The following is a 21,391-nucleotide window of genomic DNA, read 5'->3' on the forward strand; positions in this document are numbered from 1 at the left end:
GAAGATATTCCATTAGGCTTTAGTAAATATATTAATACAGAAGATTTTCATGAATATAGGTATATCTTAAAACAGAGAGCTAGTATTATACAGACGCCATATGCATTTTTAGGCAAGGACAATACCGGCAAAATATCTTTAATTACAAAACACACACCAAAGCCCACTGTGCAGATAGGTAAATATGGTTTCTCTGTAATAAGTTACAGAGGCTCAGGCCATTGGGTGGGACTCAAGGGAGGAATTCAATTGGTTTGGGCACCTATTAATTATTGCACTCATTTCTTCTTGCATCTCAGGAGACTGCAAGAAGAAAAGTCACCACTGCTGCCGACAGGCATCTAAACGGAGAAACAGTTGAATTGCTCCATTTTGTGCGCCCTAGTGGCAGCTGTGGGGGAAAGCAATTGAATCGCCCCCTTATATTTAGGATTAAACAGAAATTATAAACTGAGATACTTGAAAAACATAATATTAGAGCCCTAATTAGCTAACAGCCTGAACCTCATATTAGGGTAAATGTATGAAGCAGTGATAAGAGTGGAGAAGTTGCCCATGGCAACCAATCAGCATTGATGTAACATTTATAATTTGCATTATATAAAATTATACAGAGCACATTATGCCACAGTACCAACCGCAATTCTGACAGATTTTCTAATCCAGCTTCCCACAGACAATGCCGAGATCAGACATTACATGAGAAGAGTAGAAGAACAGTTTAAGCTAATTCTTAGCATGATTACATAGAATAGATTACACCAGGTAACATGAAAAGGGTATACAACAGTGCTTCTTTCTTTTAGAGATGAGCGGATTCGGTTTTACTCGGTTCTCAAAACCGAATATTATTGGCTATCCAAAACACGCGACATCAGTGAGCCAATAAGATTCGGTTTTGAGAACCGAGTAAAACCGAATCCGCTCATCACTACTTTCTTTATAATCATCCATTCAATGGGCATATTCTCTGCACAACTTTAAATTAAAATGTCTTATATACATTATAGTTTACTCTCCTTATAATGAAAACTGTGCTGTACCACCGTTGTGGCTTTTGTTGTAAACTGACATTATAAAGTGGGAGCAATGTCTAAATCTCATGTTGCGTCAAGGTGCAATAACATTTACGCAAACAATTGTGAATATTACAATATCATAATTAGGTAGACTTCAGGAGCCAGACCTTGAAACCTGTAAATCAGGAAAAATGTACATCAAAAGAAATAACCAATTGTAAGGCACCAGCAGGAAGGAGTTTCTCGAGGCACACTGTCAACTGAAATACCAACACCTACAAATACCACAGGAATGGTAGGGGCCTTCAGTACCAACAGAGCACAAGGACAACAACTGTAATATATGGCTATGCAAACTTGCTAGTTAGAACTCAACATCTAATCCACAGGTTCTCAAACTCAGTCCTCAGGACTCCACACGGTTCATGTTTTGCAGGTCTCCTGTAGATTTTTCAAATGTGACAGCTGGTGATACACAGTGCACCTGCTGGGTGACATGGAAGACGTGAAAGTCCTGAGGGCCGAGTTTGAGAACCACTGATCTAAACAATGTCAATTCAAAAATCAAAGTATTCTGGTCCATTATATACTACTGTCTTACTGGTCAGTGGGCATGAGAAGACCTACAAAGAACACCTAATATAGGGTTCAGGAATTCCTCTTGGTTATGTTCTCTAGTAAGTATGGCAGCTATAACGGCCCTAGTAGGGGAATATTTTGTGGGTTGCATGTGCCCATGTATTTTTTGTGAAGTAAAGCTTTACAGAACACGTTTACATTAATTTGCTTTCAATGAAAGGTCTCTCAAAAGTAATCTCAAAAGTATAACATTTGCTTAATCACAAAGAACCCTTGAAATGGTTGCTACCAACTTTGGTTTAATACTTTGCTGGACAACAGGTTTCTCTTTTGCAGTCACTAAAATAATTTTTTAAACAGAATGAACTTGAGTGACAGAAAATATGTAAAAGGTGCAACAAGCAGACAGACATTTTAAGCCTATTAAAACAGCAGGTGCATTTTAGAATACATCATAGCAGTTATGACTGCACAAGTATGACATGAATTCACCAACAAGCAGCAGTAGGCCCAAGCATCATGTGAGAATGGTTCAACTCAGACTTCCTGCATGATTATGAGAAATAAAGATGGCCACCAAAATTATGAGGAGAACATAACACCAAAGTTTTATTATGCAGCATTTTGTAAAGTTGCAGCTATAGTGCTTTTATTTTTATACAGGACCCATCACAATATTACGCTGCTATTGTAGTGTTGCAGCAGAACGTTCCAGTCCACAAATCACCTACGTTACAGATGTACTAAGTGGCTGCAGACTATTGTTCCTTTGCAGGACAGTTAGTATGTATAATTTTTAAATTAGCAGCCAGTCAATCAATTGGTACATAAGATGATCTCCACCTAACAGAATATGCCTTGAAAATAAAATATTATTACACTTACCTCAGACTTGTTCTCTCTCTAAGCACACTTCTTTTAAGGATGATCCACAGTTACCGGGGTGCTAAACCTGAAAGAGACCACAAGGAAAGCTTAGAAACATAGGGAGGGGGATGTCACTTTACTAAAGCACTCATATCCTGCTTCCAAAGCCTGACTCACCTCCCCTCCTCTTTCAATAGATCAGTGCTTTGGGTAAACATTTCCAAATATGGAAAACATGACCAAGAAGCTTGTCAAATATCATCCTTCGCTGGTTTTCCCTGTTTTGGTGCTTGGGAAAAAAGTTAAAAAGAGCAGTATCTGGAGACTGAATTCCAGTGTGTGTGTGTGTGTGTGTGTGTGTGTGTGTGTGTGTGTGTGTGTGTGTGTGTGTGTGTGTGTGTGTGTGTGTGTGTGTGTGTGTGTGTGTGTCTGCTACTACTGCACACATTTACAGAGGATCCCTCATCTTGATACTATTTTCTACTAGTATTTATTATTAAAAAAAAAAAGATTATACAGACCTTTCGTTTTTATGACTTTTCTATTCATAGATCACAATTTGCGAACAAAACGCATTTCAAAATACAGAAAAAACTTTCTTGCTACTGAACAGCAATCACTAGAAGTTCTACCTATATGTTGATTGCGATTGATTACAGTGTACGACATGTCAGGGCATATGGCACATGAGGGGTCGGGAGGTGGGGATATCCAAGGTTAGTACGTTACCATTTTAAACCAGTAAATTTTGCACATGACTGAAAAAGGGCCATTTAGATGATTCCGAACAAGGTACAGACTGCATCATTGTAGGTCATTTTAATAAGGAGAGAAAGGGTCTGTAGCATTTTATGCACACCACTATATGCAAATTCCCTGTGGTTGCAATGGGAACTAAAACAAAATAAATAAAAAATAAAAAAATAATATCTAACTGCCCAAAATAGGATGCATACAAAATTAACAATAACATACCTAAACACTGTTAATCACACTCTCGCTATAAATTGTGGTGTCAGAACTCAATAATTGCTCTTTTGCATGTTAACCCTTTTTTATTACACAATGAACAAGACTGCATTTGCATTACAGGCTAACTCTGCTCATAAGTATACATTTCATACATTAACCTAACAGTAAATACCATAGCTGCCTACCCACGTTACTTATTTAGTAAGATTTATTACCTGGAACACTCAAAGCAAAAAGGTTCTGTCCAGCGACAAAACCAATTCTGCGCTGCATCTTACCGTGCATCCCTGGATTCAAACTACTACCATGCCCTCTATCTATGTGGACAGCTTGACCCACTCCATCTGACATTAGTCACCCAACTATGGGAAAAGATGTATGCTTGAGCCATTCAACTACGCCTGTATGAGATATAAAAGGCGGGAAAGGCACCTGTATACCACTCTGGTACCAAAGCGTGCTCTATCACAAGCAGTCAGAAATGTTAAAATTAATAAGGTGGTTGGTTATAAGCAACTCCATGACCTGAAGTATAGGCGTTACAGGAGTGTTTCCTTCTATTCATTTAAAGTCAGTTTATGGTGAATTCTCCATTAAACAATTCAAATTACATGAGACAAGTTTGCTTATAATTCTACAAAGATTTATTTTTATGGTTGTGTTCTGCATCCATTTCACCAGGTAATTACCTCTTCAATCCTTCATCTAACCAGGGACATACATGGGTTCTTCTAGGGGCAAACTGAAACAGTTATCTTAAGTCAAAAACAATTTGTCCATACTAGGGGCAATCTCAGAGAATTACACTGAAACGTGTTTAGTTGTGTTGGGTATGGGATGCCCGTGGTCAGAACACAGACGCTGCATCCTGATGGTGGGAATCCAGACAAGGAAAGGTAAGTATCCTTATCTTTCCCCGATGACCCCCCCAACCCTAACCCTCCCTACTCGCAGCCTAAACCTAACTCTTCCTCCTATCCGGCAAACTAACCCTAACCCTACCCAGGGGTCCCTAACCCCACCTTGCCACAGCCTAAACATAACCCTCCCCTCCCCTTCCCGCAGCCTAAACCTAAACCCCCTCCACATGCATAAATTTAGCAGCGGCTACTGTATAGCTTGAGAACAGGAATCAGGCCTTGAAATCCTTGCAGGAGATCACCTAGCCTTCCCATTTGCTCTTGTGGTAAATGCAACGGAATAGAAACTCAAACACAAACAAATTGACACCAATGGGTATGAGGTGTTAGTAACTATGATACCATTTACTATTAAAATCAAGACTGCAAACATAAGCGGGGCAAAGAAGTAGAAAAATGTTTTACACCCCCACAGTTGTATCAGGCAAGTATCATCAACACCAGAGGTTGGTAAAAAGAAGTACAGAGCATAAGTTCCACCCACCCTGATAAAAGACCAGTGGGTGTACACTTAGATTTCATTTATTCAAAGGCAACAACAACAAAAAAAAAAAAGATGTATGGAAGAGTAACTATGAACACGGATGGTGTAATGGCTAGCATTACCGCCTCACCGCACTGAGGTCATGGGTTCGATTCCCACCATGGTCCTAACTGTGCGGAGTTTGTATATTCTCGCCGTACTTGCGCGGGTTTCCTCTGGGTACTCCGGTTTCCTCCCACAATCCAAAAATATACCGGTAGATTAATTGGCTTCCAACAAAAATTGACCTTAGTGTGAATGTGTCTGTGTGTACATGTGATAGGAAATATAGATTGTAAACTCCACTGGGGCAGGGACTGATGTGAATGGCCAAATATTCTCTCTGTAAAGCGCTGCGGAATATGTGTGCGCTATATAAATATCTGGTAATAATAATAATAATAATAAGTAATGACATGTTGCCAATAGCAGTAACAACTGCACACCATAATGCACAGATCCAACTATCCAAGCACAAAGAAATAAATAATATATATATATATATATATATATATATATATATATATATATATATATATATATATATATACATACACATACACATACACATACACTCACATACACACACACACATATACACACCAATGTAGGCAGCACTCCGGAAAATAATATGGACAAGAGAAGGTTGAAGCAACAACTTGATGTTGTCCATATTATTTTCCAGAGTGCCGCCTACATTGGTGTGGACATTTGACCCGTAGAGGCACCGTTATTCTGCTGTTGGGAGTGCTGCCAGAATTTATATTAATTATATATATATATATATATATATATATATATATATATGAGAGATTATCTACTGTGGATTGATTGTACACAAAACTATGAACATATATCAAGTGTTTTCTTAATATAATTTTTTATTTTAATATAAATAGAAAAATTTACTCTGTACTCTACCATTTACAAGGGCAATAATAGTCCCCTCTGATTCTGACCTATGAAGACCCTAGTGCTTGGTTTGGGAATGTCGGCATTCAGACCATGTCAGCTTAATATACTGTGCCCAACATACATCTCTTCACTTGTCTCAAAATATCACCCAACTTAACCCTTCAGTTCAGAGCTAGATTTAGATCTCTCATCAACACTCAATACATTCCATGTTCACAATTACAAGGCTTTTTTTTTGACAACAACTCTGTGGAATGCCCTCCCTCACACAAGACTTTTATCTAGTCTCCAAACCTTCAGGCATTCCTAGAAAACTCACCTCTTTATACAAGCTAATCAAATTCAAGAACCAACTACATTATGTAACTTTCATACACTGTTCTACCAAACTCCCTCAGCAGAATTTGCAAAAAACTTGCAAGTTTTCTTTCTACACTCATACAACTCACTGATCCTAGGCCAACACTATAGCAGACAAAGAGCCTTTTTACTTTACAGACACGTCCTCATACATAGAGCATCTGTACACCATATGACAGACACCCAGCACGGCTAAGACACTCCAACATGATTAGCATACGATATTTATCTTTAGATTTTGCATCTTTTTTAAAAAGCTGCACATGCGCAGTGAAACGCGTTGGCGGGGAAGCTGGGCACTGGACACTAACTGGGAGACAAGCACACAGTGTGGATTTACAAATGGGAACCACTGAACCTAGGGAACTGGACTGCAGCTAAGGACCAAAGCTCTAAATAGGATTGTACCATCTGTCTATTAAACAAGCCACTTGGAGGGTCAGCGCCACTACCACGGACCTGGTGATTACAGCCTAGGTGGGCATATTATTCCTAGGATTAGAACTTGTCTTGCACTAAAATTTGTCTGCATCTTAAAGTCCCATGCGAATAAAATAAGCTGTGCCATTATTGCCTTTTTTCATATGAACTGTTGCAACAGACAATTTACTTCTTAATCACTTTGTTACCATTTTTAACGTTTTAGTGTGTGATAAAAATACATTGTTTCCATTTCTACCACATGCAGTCTAAGCACTGTTTCCTTCACTTTTTATCCATTTTGTATTTATATAAAGATTGACTACCTTTATTTAACAGCTGCTTTTAGTGAATCAGCCCAAGAGCGCTGGATTAATTATACTTCACTAGTATAATTCTTTTTGCTTTTGAAGCAGTGTTGACTGAGAGCCTAAATCAGTAAGGATTGCAATGCAAATGCAGAAGGAGGTGCATACAACCTCCTTGCTGCATTTGCAATGCCATCGCATATGGGATGCACATTGCGGCCATCATCGGTTGCAATGTTCATCTGCAACGGCAGGCTGAGTAAGCCTGAGCTTATTCAGGCTTGCCATCGTAGGGCGGCTTGAGAGGCCAAGAAAACAGTTTCTCGCGACGCAGTCCTTGGCCTCGCCACTCCCGGAACATGGGGGCGACACCCCGTTTCCGGCAACATCAGCCGCCCCTCCCCGCAAATGGCGTTCATATCCCTGCGATGTGATCCCAGGACCCATCCTGCACATTGGCAGTAGTGATTCGGTTACATTGTTGGCAGTCAGGAACACGGTGGCCAGGATACCAATGCCGGAATCCCAACCACTGACAATGCCCTCAGCCGGAATCCTGGCTAACAGGGGCTACTCCCACTCGAGGTTGTCGAGTGTGAATAGAACCTGTGGTGAGGGCAGCTTCATTACGCTCGCCCCCTGCCGGCATTCTGGCAGCCGAGATCCTGGAGTCAGTATGTTGACCGTCGGGATCCCGGCCGCCGGCATATATATCATACCCAATGCATCTGTGCTACAGCATGGATATCCTTAAAACAGACTGTTAGTGTGCACCAAGTATCAAGCTTGGGAAACCCTGATTTAGAGGGAAAGCAGAAACCCTACCGACTGTTTCAAGTTACCACAAACCAGCTTTTCACAGATTGATTAGGAGCTTTCTGAAGTTGCTGTATACAAAAATATGACAGGAATTCTAAATATGCATTCTCACATGTGAAGCAAAAAAAGTCTTAAATGTCCAGTCTGAAATAAATCAGTCCCTTATGTAAAATAGCTGAACATTTTTAAATGTCTGCAAAACATAATTCCAACAAGAAGAATTTAAATTCCAAAATGGGGGAAGAGCAGCAAGATGTTCTGGAGAGATTCATCACCATTAAACTCTAGTACAACAATCACAGGGGAGGCACCAAACCAGCAAAACATTACAACCTAAAATACATGTAACATATGACTAAAACATTAAATTCTGGCCATGTATTCATTGCACTTTTTCTTTTGACTTGCAAATAAATAAATACATACAGGAAAAGGAAAACTTAACGTACAACTCTAAAATATTGGTTTTTAGGCAGATCTACAAAATCACTTTATAAAGGCATGCCATGATGGCTTCTGATACTGAAAAACCTACATTTTCAGATGAGTATTTTATCTCCATAGGTCCATAGGCTGATTTTCCATTGGGGCTGTTACTACCCAACTCCACAACAGACATCTCTAATACCCATTTCAAATTAAAGTAGTCTGGTCACACCAGGGATTTTGTACACAGGTCCAACCCAGAGGCGACCTGGCTTATTCCGGGTGAGCAAAGTCACTGTACACAAGTGCAGCACCCACACTCCAAACGCCATCTCAAGCTGGGTTACCCATTTACACTGAGCCTTACCCAGATCTTTCCCGAGAAAAACACAGCTCGCTAGCAGGGTTGGATTCCTGGGTCACTGGACCCAAGTTGACCTATTTCCACTGACAAAAATCCAGGATCGATGTGTGTTCATGTGCAATAACCCAGAATTTTCATGTCAGTGGAATAGGGGTAGTACACAGCAGGCAAAGACTTTTCCAGACTTGCTTCACATAAATACTCTGTGTTCAGCCATACAAAAGGCAGGGTTAGTGATTTATATATCTCATAATAATAATTTTATTTATATAGCGATTTTTTCCCCTAGGACTAAGTCGCTTTACAGGCATCAAAAATAGTACATAGTACAAGGATTTAGTATTACAGCAGTTACAAGAAAAAATAAGATTTTACTCACCGGTAAATCTATTTCTCGTAGTCCGTAGTGGATGCTGGGAACTCCGTAAGGACCATGGGGGGGGAATAGCGGCTCCGCAGGAGACTGGGCACAACTAAAGAAAGCTTTAGGTCACCTGGTGTGCACTGGCTCCTCCCACTATGACCCTCCTCCAAGCCTCAGTTAGGACACTGTGCCCGGACGAGCTGACATAATAAGGAAGGATTTTGAATCCCGGGTAAGACTCATACCAGCCACACCAATCACACCGTATAACTCGTGATACTATACCCAGTTAACAGTATGAATATAACTGAGCCTCTCAACAGATGGCTCAACAATAACCCTTTAGTTAGGCAATAACTATATACAAGTATTGCAGACAATCCGCACTTGGGATGGGCGCCCAGCATCCACTACGGACTACGAGAAATAGATTTACCGGTGAGTAAAATCTTATTTTCTCTGACGTCCTAGTGGATGCTGGGAACTCCGTAAGGACCATGGGGATTATACCAAAGCTCCCAAACGTGCGGGAGAGTGCGGATGACTCTGCAGCACCGAATGAGAGAACTCCAGGTCCTCCTCAGCCAGGGTATCAATTTTGTAGAATTTAGCAAACGTGTTTGCCCCTGACCAAGTTGCAGCTCGGCAAAGTTGGAAAGCCGAGACCCCTCGGGCAGCTGCCCAAGATGAGCCCACCTTCCTTGTGGAATGGGCTTTTACAGATTTTGGCTGCGGTAGTCCAGCCGCAGAATGCGCCAGCTGAATTGTGCTACAAATCCAGCAAGCAATAGTCTGCTTAGAAGCAGGAGCACCCAGTTTGTTGGGTGCATACAGGATAAACAGCGAGTCAGTTCTCCTGACTCTAGCCGTCCTGGAAACATAATTTTTCAAGGCCCTGACTACGTCCAGTAACTTGGAATCCTCCAAGTCCCTAGTAGCCGCAGGCACTACAATAGGTTGGTTCAAGTGAAAAGCTGATACCACCTTAGGGAGAAACTGGGGACGAGTCCTCAATTCTGCCCTATCCATATGGAAAATCAGATAATGACTTTTATATGACAAAGCCGCCAATTCTGATACACGCCTGGCCGAAGCCAAGGCCAATAACATGACCACTTTCCGCGTGAGATATTTTAGATCCACGGTTTTTAGTGGCTCACACCAATGTGATTTTAAGAAACTCAACACCACGTTGAGAACCCAAGGTGACACTGGAGGCACAACCGGGGGCTGAATATGCAGCACTCCTTTCACAATGTCTGATCTTCAGGTACTGAAGCTAGTTCTTTCTGGAAGAAAAAAATCGACAGAGCCGAGATCTGTATCTTAATGGAGCCTAATTTTAGGCCCATAGACACTCCTGCTTGTAGGAAATGCAGAAATCGACCTAGTTGAAATTCCTCTGTTGGGGCCTTTTTTGGCCTCGCACCAAGCAACATATTTCCGCCATATGCGGTGATAATGTTTTGCAGTTACATCTTTCCTGGCTTGAATCAGCGTAGGAATGACTTCCTCCGGAATGCCCTTTTCCTTTAGGATCCGGCGTTCAACCGCCATGCCGTCAAAACGTAGCCACGGTAAGTCTTGGAACAGACAGGGCCCCTGCTGTCGCAGGTCCTGTCTGAGCGGCAGAGGCCATGGGTCCACTGATATAATTTCTTGAAGTTCTGGGTACCAAGCTCTTCTTGGCCAATCCGGAACCACGAGTATCGTTCTTACTCCTCGCCTTCCTATTATTCTCAGTACCTATTGTATGAGAGGCAGAGGGGGGAACACATAAACCGACTGGTACACCCACGGTGTTACCAGAGCGTACACAGCTATCGCCTGAGGGTCCCTTGACCTGGCGCAATATCTTTTATAGCTTTTTGTTGAGGCGGGACGCCATCATGTCCACCTGTGGCCTTTCCCAATGGTGTACAATCCTTTGGAAGACTTCTGGATGAAATCCCCACTCTCCCGGGTGGAGGTCGTGTCTGCTGAGAAGATCTGCTTCCCAGTCGTCCACTCCGGGAATGAACACTGCTGACAGTGCTAACACATGATTTTCCGCCCATCGGAGAATCCCTGTGGCTTCTGCCATCGCCATCCTGCTTCTTGTGCCGCCCCGTTGGTTTACATGGGCGACTGCCGTGATGTTGTCTGATTGGATCAGTACCGGCTGGTTTTGAAGCAGAGGCCTTGCCTGACTCAGGGCATTGTAAATGGCCCTCAGTTCCAGAATATTTATGTGTAGGGAAGTCACCTGACTTGACCAAAGTCCCTGGAAGTTTCTTCCCTGTGTGACTGCCCCCCAGCCTCAAAGGCTGGCATCCATGGTCACTAGGACCTAGTCCTGTATGCCGAACCTGCGGCCCTCTTGAAGATGGGCACTCTGCAGCCACCACAGTAGAGATACCCTGGTCCTTGAAGACAGGGTTATCAGCCGATGCATCTGAAGATGTGATCCGGACCACTTGTCCAACAGGTCCCACTGAAAAGTTCTTGCATGGAACCTGCCGAATGGGATTGCTTCGTAGGAAGCTACCATTTTTCCCAGGACTCGCGTGCAATGATGCACCGATACCTGTTTTGGCTTCAGGAGGTCTCTGACTAGAGATGACAGCTCCTTGGCTTTCTCCTCCGGGAGAAACACTTATTTCTGTTCTGTGTCCAGAACCATCCCCAGGAACAGTAGGCGTGTGGTAGGAACCAGCTGTGACTTTGGAATGTATAGAATCCATCCGTGCTGTTGTAGCATTTCCCGAGATAGTGCTACTCCGACCAACAACTGCTCCTTGGACCTCGCCTTTATAAGGAGATCGTCCAAGTACGGGATAATTAAAACTCCCTTTTTTCGAAGGAGTATCATCATTTCTGCCATTACCTTGGTAAAGACCCTCGGTGCCGTGGACAGTCCAAACGGCAGTGTTTGGAATTGGTAATGGCAATCCTGTACCACAAATCTGAGGTACTCCTGGTGAGGATGGTAAATGGGAACATGTAGGTAAGCATCCTTGATGTCCAGGGATACCATGTAATCCCCCTCGTCCAGGCTTGCAATAACCGCCCTGAGCGATTCCATCTTGAACTTGAATTTTTTTATGTATGTGTTCAAGGATTTAAATATAAAATGGGTCACACCGAACCATGCGGTTTCGGTACCCCAACTCGTGTGGAATAGTAACCCCGTCCTTGTTGAAGTAGGGGCACCTTGAGTATTACCTGCTGGGAATACAGCTTATTAATTGCCTCTAGCGCAGCCTCCCTGCCTGAGGGAGTTGTCGGCAAGGCATATTTGAGGAAACGGCGGGGGGGAGACATCTCGAATTCCAGCTTGTACCCCTGAAATACTACTTGAATGAAACAGGGATCCACCTGTGAGCGAGCCCACTGATCGCTGAAATTTTTGAGACGGCCCCCCACCGTACCTGGCTACCCCTGTGGAGCCCCCGCGTCATGCTGTGGACTCAATGGAAGCGAGAGAAGAATTTTGATTCTGGGAACTGGCTGACTGGTGCAGCTTTTTCCCTCTTCCCATGTCTCTGTACAGAAAGGAAGCGCCTTTGACCCGCTTGCTTTTCTAAAGCCGAAAGGACTGTACCTGATAATACAGTGCTTTCTTAGTCTGTGAGGAAACCTGAGGTAAAAATATTTCTTCCCAGCTGTTGCTGTAGATACGAGGTCCCAGAGACCATCCCCAAATAATTCCTCACCCTTATAAGGCAGAATCTCTATGCGCCTTTTAAAGTCAGCATCACCTGTCCAGTGACAGGTCTCTAATACCCTCCTGACAGAATGGACATTACATTCATTTTGGATGCCAGCCGGCAAAATATCCCTCTGTGCATCCCTCATATATAAGACGACGTCTTTAATATGTTCTCATGTTTGACAGGGTCACCGACCACGCTGCAGCAGCACGATCTGCAGGTCTCAGTCTAGTACCTGAGTGTGTAAATACAGACTTCAGGATAGCCTCCTGCTTTTTATCAACAGGTACCTTCAAAGTGGCCGTTCCTAAAACGGCAGTGCCACCTTTTTTTTTTTACAACCGTGTGAGCGCCTTATCCACCCTAGGGGATATCTCCCAGCGTAACTTATCCTCTGGCGGGAAAGGGTACGCCATCAGTAACTTTTTAGAAATTACCAGTTTCTTATCGGGGGGAACCCACGCTTTTCACACACTTCATTCATTCATCTGATGGGGGAACAAAACACTGCCTGCTTTTTCTCCCCAACATAAAAACCCATTTTTAGAGGGTTAATGTCAGAAATGTGTAACACATTTTTTTTTATTTTTTTTATTGCCGGGATCAAGTCACGGATGTTCCTAGTGGATTGTGTATATGTCTCAACCTTGTCGACACTGGAGTCAGACTCCGTGTCGACATCTGTGTCTGCCATCTGAGTGAGCGGGCGTTTTTGAGCCCCTGATGGCCTTTGAGACGCCTGGGCAGGCGCGGACTGAGAAGCCGGCTGTCCCACAGCTGTTACGTCATCCACCCTTTTATGTAAGGAGTTGACACTGTCGGTTAATACCTTTCACCTAACCATCCACTCTGGTGTCGGCCCCACAGGGGGCGACATCACATTTATCGGCATCTGCTCCGTCACCCTATAAGCCTCCTCATTAAACATGTCGACACAGCCGTACCGACACACCGCACACACACAGGGAATGCTCTGACTGAGGACAGGACCCCACAAAGCCCTTTGGGGAGACAGAGAGAGTATGCCAGCACACACCAGAGCGCTATACAATGTGGGGATTAACACTATAACTGAGTGAAATTTCCCCAATAGCTGCTTGTATATATAATATTGCGCCTAAATTTAGTGCCCCCCCTCTCTTTTTAACCCTTTGAGCCTGAAAACTACAGGGGAGAGCCTGGGGAGCTTTCTTCCAGCTGCACTGTGAAGAGAAAATGGCGCCAGTGTGTCTGAGGGAGATAGCTCCGCCCCTTTTTCGCGGACTTTTCTCCCGCTTTTTTCTGGATTCTGGCAGGGGTATTTACCACATATATAGCCTCTGGGGCTATATATTGTGGTATTTTTGCCAGCCAAGGTGTTTTTATTGCTGCTCAGGGCGCCCCCCCCAAGCGCCCTGCACCCTCAGTGACCGTAGTGTGAAGTGAGTATGAGGAGCAATGGCGCACAGCTGCAGTGCTGTGCGCTACCTTGATGAAGACTGATATCTTCTGCCGCCGATTTTCCGGACCTCTTCTTGCTTCTGGCTCTGTAAGGGGGACGGCGGCGCGGCTCTGGGACCGAACACCAAGGCTGGGCCTGCGGTCGATCCCTCTGGAGCTAATGGTGTCCAGTAGCCTAAGAAGCCCAAGCTGGCTGCAAGCAGGCAGGTTCGCTTCTTCTCCCCTTAGTCCCTCGCTGCAGTGAGCCTGTTGCCAGCAGGTCTCACTGAAAATAAAAAACCTAATTCTATACTTTCTTTCTAGAAGCTCAGGAGAGCCCCTAGTGTGCATCCAACCTCGGCCGGGCACAAAATCTAACTGAGGCTTGGAGGAGGGTAATAGTGGGAGGAGCCAGTGCACACCAGGTGACCTAAAGCTTTCTTTAGTTGTGCCCAGTCTCCTGCGGAGCCGCTATTCCCCCCCCCCCCATGGTCCTTACGGAGTTCCCAGCATCCACTAGGACGTCAGAGAAACATAGAAATTATAAAAAAATAAATAAGATTTTACTTACCGGTAAATCTATTTCTCGTAGTCCGTAGTGGATGCTGGGGACTCCGTAAGGACCATGGGGAATAGACGAGCTCCGCAGGAGATAGGGCACTTTAAGAAAGCTTTGGATTCTGGGTGTGCACTGGCTCCTCCCTCTATGTCCCTCCTCCAGACCTCAGTTAGAGAAACTGTGCCCAGAGGAGATGAACAGTACGAGGAAAGGATTTTTGTAAATCTAAGGGCAAGATTCATACCAGCCACACCAATCACACCGTATAACTTGTGATAAACTACCCAGTTAACAGTATGAACAATAACATAGCCTCGGTTCAAACCCGATCAACTATAACATAACCCTTATGTAAGCAATAACTATATACAAGTCTTGCAGAAGTAGTCCGCACTTGGGACGGGCGCCCAGCATCCTCTACAGACTACGAGAAATAGATCTACCGGTAAGTAAAATCTTATTTTCTCTAACGTCCTAGAGGATGCTGGGGACTCCGTAAGGACCATGGGGATTATACCAAAGCTCCCAAACAGGTGGGAGAGTGCGGATGAGAGTGCAGCACCGATTGAGCAAACACCGATTGAGCATACAGGAGGTCCTCCTCAGCCAGAGTATCAAAGTTGTAGAACTATGCAAAGGTGTTTGACCCCGACCAAGCAGCCGCTCGGCACAGTTGTAGTGTCGAGACCGCCCGGGCAGCCGCCCAAGAGGAGCCCACCTTCCTAGTGGAATGGGCCTTAACCGATTTAGGCAATGGCAATCCTGCCGTAAAATGCGCCTGCTGAATCGTGTTACAGATCCTGCGAGCAATAGTCTGCTTTGAAGCAGGAGCGCCAACCTTGTTGGCCGCATACAGAACACACAGAGCTTCGGACTTCCTGATGCTAGCTGTTCTGGTCACATAAATCTTCAAAGCCCGGACCACATCCAGGGACTCTGAAGTCCCGTGTAGCCACAGGCACGACAATAGGTTGGTTCATATGAAAAGATGAGACCACCTTGGGCAGAAATTGAGGACGAGTTCTCAACTCTGCCCTATCCACGTGAAAAATCAGGTATGGGCTTTTATATGATAAAGCCGCCAATTCCGAAACCCGCCTAGCAGAAGCTAAGGCCAACAACATGACCACTTTCCAAGTGAGGCATTTCAACTCCACTGTTTTGAGTGGTTCAAACCAAGGTGACTTGAGGAAACTGAATACCACGTTTAGGTCCCAAGGCGCCACCGGAGGTACAAAGGGAGGCTGAATATGCAGCACGCCCTTCCCAAAAGTCTGTACTTCAGGAAGAGAAGCCAATTCTCTTTGAAAGAAAATGGATAAGGCCGAAATTTGAACCTTTATGGACCCTAATTTTAGGCCCAAATTCACTCCCGTTTGAAGGAAGTGAAGCAGACGGCCCAGCTGGAACTCCTCCGTAGGAGCAGCTCTGGCCTCACACCAAGAAACATATTTTCGCCATATACGGTGATAATGTTTCGACGTCACGTCTTTCCTAGCCTTTATCAGGGTAGGAATGACCTCCTCCGGAATCCCTTTTTCCGCTAGGATCCGGAGTTCAACCGCCATGCCGTCAAACGCAGCCGCGGTAAGTCTTGGAACAGACAGGGCCCCTGCTGCAGCAGGTCCTGCCTTAGAGGAAAAGGCCACGGATCTTCTGTGAGCAACTCTTGCAGCTCCGGATACCAAGTCCTCCGTGGCCAATCTGGAACAAAGAGGATTGTTCTGACCCTGCTTATTCTTATTATTCTCAATACCTTGGGTATGAGAGGAAGAGGAGGAAACACATAGACCGATCTGAACACCCAAGGTGTCACCAGAGCGTCTACCGCCTGAGGGTCCCTTGACCTGGCGCAATATCGCTTTAGCTTTTTGTTGAGACGGAACGCCATCATGTCTATTTGAGGCAGCCCCCACCGACCCGTGATCTGTGTGAAGACTTCTCCCGGATGCAGGTCGTGCCTGCTGAGGAAATCCGCCTCCCAGTTGTCCACCCCCGGGATGAACACTGCTGATAGTGCGCTTACACTACCGCCCTGGTTGCTTCTGCCATGGCCACTCTGTTTCGCGTTCCGCCTTGGCGGTTTACATGAGCCACTGCCGTGACATTGTCTGACTAAATCAGAACCGTTTTTTCCCGAAGCAATTCCTCCGCCTGACGCAGGGCATTGTATATGGCCCTCAACTCCAGGATGTTGATGTGGAGACAAGTCTCTAGATTTGACCAGAGACCTTGGAAATTTCTTCCCAGTGTGACTGCTCCCCAGCCTCGGAGGCTTGCGTCCGTGGTCACCAGGACCCAGTCCTGAATGCCGAATCTGCGACCCTCTACTAGGTGAGCACTGTGCAGCCACCACAGGAGAGATACCCTGGTCCTGGGAGACAGGGTGATCCTTTGATGCATTTGTAAATGGAACCCTGACCACTTGTCCAAGAGGTCCCATTGAAAAGTCCTCGCATGGAACCTGCCGAAGGGGATGGCCTCGTATGAAGCTACCATCTTCCCCAGAACCCGTGTGCAATGATGCACTGAAACCTTTTTTGGCTTTAATAGGTTCCTGACCAGGGCTATGAGCTCCTGAACCTTTTCGATCGGAAGAAAAACCTTTTTCTGGTCTGTCCAGAATCAGGCCCAAAAAGGTCAGACGCGTTGTAGGGACTAGCTGGGACTTCGGTATATTGAGAATCCAGCCGTGTAATTGCAACGTCTTCTTGGACAGAGACACGCTGTCCAGCAACTTCTCCCGAGATCTCGCCTTTATGAGGAGATCGTCCAAGTATGGGATAATTGTGACACCCTGCCTGCGCAGGAGCACCATCATTTCTGCCATTACCTTGGTGAAAATTCTCGGGGCCATGGAAAGCCCAAACGTCAACGTCTGAAATTAGTAGCGACAGTCCTGCACTGCAAATCTCAGGAACGCCTGGTGAGGGGGGAATATCGGAACATGAAGGTAAGCATCCTTTATGTCCAGGGACACGATCCAATCCCCCCCCCTCCAGGCTGGCGATGACCGCCCTGAGTGATTCCATTTTGAACTTGAACCTCTTCAAGTACAGGTTCAGGGATTATAGATTTAAAATGGGTCTGACCGAACCGTCTGGTTTCGGGACCACAAACAGGGTTGAGCAATATCCCTCTCCTTGCTGGAGATGAGGAACTGTGATAATCACCTGTTGAATATACAATTTTTGGATTGCTGCCAACACTAGCTCCCTCTCTGACGGGGAAGCCGGCAGAGCCGATTTGAAAAATCGGCGAGGAGGCAAGTCTTCGAATTCCAGCCTGTAGCGCTGAGAAACAATCTCTAATGCCCAGGGATCCACCTGCGAGCGACCCCAGACGTGGCTGAAAAACCGAAGACGAGCCCCCACTAGGTCTGCCTTCCTCCAGGAAGCCCCAGCGTCATGCGGCGGACTCTGCAGATGCAGGGGAGGACTTCTGCTCCTGGGAACTAGCGGTGTGCAGCCTTTTTCCCTTGCCTTTTCCTCTGGCAACAAAGGACGATCCCCATACCTTCTTGCTCTTATTGGAACGAAAGGACTGCATTTGATAATGAGGTGCCTTTTTTGTATGCTGCGGGGGGACATAAGGTAAGAAATTTGACTTACCAGCCGTAGCAGTAGAGACAAGGTCCGAGAGGCCGTCTCCAAACAACTCCTCCCCCTTGTAAGGCAAGGACTCCATATGCCGCTTTGAATCGGCGTCTCCCGTCCACTGTCTGGTCCACAAGAGCCGCCTAGCAGAAATAGACATAGCGTTTATTCTGGAGCTTAGTAAACAAATGTCTCTGAGCATCTCTCATATACAAGGCAGCCTCCCTGATATGCTCTATGGTCATTAAAATGGCATCCCTATCTAAGGTGTCAAGCTCCGTAGATAAGGAATCTGCCCATGCCACGACAGCACTACAAACCCAGGCCGACGCCATAGCCAGTCTAACAATAGTACCGGAATGAGTGTAAATGTGCTTCATGGTAATTTCCTGTCTGCTATCAGCAGGATCCTTGAGGGAAGCCATATCCTGCGAAGGCAGTGGCACCTTTTTGGATAAGCGTGTCAGCGCCTTGTCTACTTTAGGCGAAGATTCCCATCGTATCCTATCCGTTTGTGGAAAAGGATACGCCATAAGAATCTTTTTGGGAACTTGTGGTCTCCTATCTGGTGATTCCCAAGCCTTTTCGCACAATTCGCTCAGCTCAAATGAGGACGGAAAGGTGACCTCAGGCTTTTTCCCTTTATACATGTGTACCCTCGTGTCAGGGACAGGGGGTTCCTCAGTAATATGCAAAACCTCATTAATGGCAATAATCATGTACCGAATACCTTTTGCCACCTTCGGCTGTAATTTTGCATCTTCATAGTCGACACTAGAGAGTCAGTATCCGTGTCGGTATCTGTGTGATCGATCTGGGATATGGTGCGCTTCTGAGGCCCCGAAGGTCCTGGCGCCACAGGGACAGGCATGGTCTGGCTACCTGACTGATCCCTAGCTTCAGCCTTGTCTAACCTTTTATGCAATAGATTGACATTTGCATTTAAGACATTTAGCATATCCATCCATTTCCGTGTCGGCGCTGCCAACGGCGATATGACATTCAAGCACTCCCCCTCCAAATTAAGCGAGCCTTCCTCGTCAAACATGTCGACACACGCGTACCGACACACTTCACACACACACACACACACACACACACAGGGAAACTCTTTTCTGAAGACAGTATCCCCTTTAAGGCCCTTTGGAGAGACAGAGAGAGAGTATGCCAGCACACACCCCAGCGCAATGACCCTGGAGACCAACACAAAATGTTTTTCCCCAGCCGCACTGTATAATACGTTATCCGCCAATTATGTGCCCCCCCCCCCTTCTCTTTTAAACACCCCTTCACCGTGTGTAAGCAGGGGAGAGTCCGGGGAGCTTCCTCTCAGCGGTGCTGTGGAGAGAAAATGGCGCTGGTGAGTGCTGAGGGAGAAGCCCCGCCCCCTCGGCGGCAGGCTTCAGTCCCGCTCAAAGTTATTAAAAAATGGTGGGGGCTCTTTTATATACATGTACAGTGCCCACCTGTACATGTATATTGTCTTTTGCCATAAGAGAGGTGTTATATTGCTGCCCAGGGCGCCCCCCCTGCGCCCTGCACCCTTACAGTGACCGGAGTATGTGAGGTGTATGGGAGCAATGACGCACAGCTGCAGTGCTGTGCGTTACCTCAGTGAAGCTCTGAAAGCTTCTGCCACCTGAGACGTCTTCTGACTTCGATTCTTCTGGCTCTGTGAGGAGAACGGCGGCGCGGCTCTGGGGGTGGACGCCCAGTAAGAACCTGCGTTCACCCCCTCTGGAGCTAATGGTGTCCAGTAGCCGAGGAAGCAGAGCCTATCAATTAAGAAGGTCTGCCCCTCTCTCCTCAGTCCCTCGATGCAGGGAGCCAGTTGCCAGCAGTGCTCCCTGTAAAAATGCAGAAAAAAATCCAAACAAAAATGCTTCCTAGGCAGAGAACTCCGGGGAGCTCCCTGCAGTGCACTCATCTCGCTCTGGGCACAGTGTAAAACTGAGGTCTGGAGGAGGGACATAAAGGGAGGAGCCAGTGCACACCCAGAATCCAAAGCTTTCTTAAAGTGCCCTATCTCCTGCGGAGCCAGTCTATTCCCCATGGTCCTTACGGAGTCCCCAGCATCCTCTAGGACAGTGGTTCTCAAACTCGGTCCTCAGGACCCCACACAGTGCATGTTTTGCAGGTTACCCAGCAAGTGCACAGGTGTATTAATTACTCACTGACACATTTTAAAAGGTCCACAGGTGGAGCTAATTATTTCACTTGCGATTCTGTGAGGAGACCTGCAAAACATGCACTGTGTGGGGTCCTGAGGACCGAGTTTGAGAACCTGTGCTCTAGGACGTTAGAAAAAACAACAGAGAGCATAATAAGCTAACTGCCGGGTTGGTGCAGACATTTTGGGTAATAACTTCACTGGGTTGTATATTCCACTCACAAAAGGTACCAGTTGAGGCAGCCATCTTGGGCACGCTACGTAGGATTACCCTGGGTGCAATAGGTTACCCCTAGGAGAGAGGATACAAAATATGTGGTTGTAGCATCTTAACACTAGACGTAGGGTCCCAGCAAAACCACCAGGTCCATGTATTTTTCAATTCATTTATGAGCAAACCAGGAAAGGTAGCCATGTCGGGCGCACTACAAGCTTATACCATGGGAGATAAGCTACACGTGGACTCAAGGCACATATGGGAGAACTGACGTGGTGGTGGTGGTGGTGGTAGTAGTAGGATGATACACACTGGATGAATAGATCTGTGTGTAGAACATCCCGGCATAGGGGACCATCCGAGGCAACCATAAGGGGCGCACAGCGTATGTTGCTGCTGGCAGGGTGTGTAAACAGTGGAGGTATAGAGTACAGGTACAGCACATGGGAGTGGAAATACACAGTAAAAAACATCAGCAGTAGCTAGGGCATAAAATAATGGTAGATAAAGAGATAGTAGTTGGCAGGCACACAGTAATTAAAGTAAAGCATCTTAGACAATGCAGCTTGCAGAGGGTCGGCGGTGGAAGGTATCCAAATGAGAGAGGGGACCCCGAAGTCGTAGACACTGATGTTCTGCAGCCGAGTAGGTGACTCATCAGCCTGCAGCAGGAAGGCCCCCGAGACAGCCGATCCATGAGAGAAGAGTACAGCCAGGAGCAGCAAACAAAGCTGGCAGGTTGCGGCAGTACAGAAAGTGTGTCCAGGTGGGCGATGCGGCCCCCGGAGTAGGGAGATTGCCATGGAAGGAAGTGAGCACCCAGATTGTGAGCCGACGTTAACTTTTCTCCCAGGACCAGCGCAGTTACAGCAGGATCCGATG

General features: G+C 45.9%; 1 protein-coding gene across 6 annotated transcripts in view; it reads right to left on the minus strand.

Moving 5' to 3' along the window:
- Positions 1–21,391, minus strand: part of LPP (LIM domain containing preferred translocation partner in lipoma) — an 870,847-nt gene that overhangs the window by 755,622 nt on the left and 93,834 nt on the right. For all 6 annotated transcript variants that reach the window (XM_063916491.1, XM_063916490.1, XM_063916488.1 and 3 more), the window contains one exon: positions 2,484–2,550. The gene's annotated coding sequence lies outside the window, so the exon portion shown is untranslated. The remainder of the gene's footprint in view (positions 1–2,483; positions 2,551–21,391) is intronic.

The sequence above is a fragment of the Pseudophryne corroboree genome, chromosome 4, assembly GCF_028390025.1.
Source record: "Pseudophryne corroboree isolate aPseCor3 chromosome 4, aPseCor3.hap2, whole genome shotgun sequence".
Classification (NCBI taxonomy): domain Eukaryota; kingdom Metazoa; phylum Chordata; class Amphibia; order Anura; family Myobatrachidae; genus Pseudophryne; species Pseudophryne corroboree.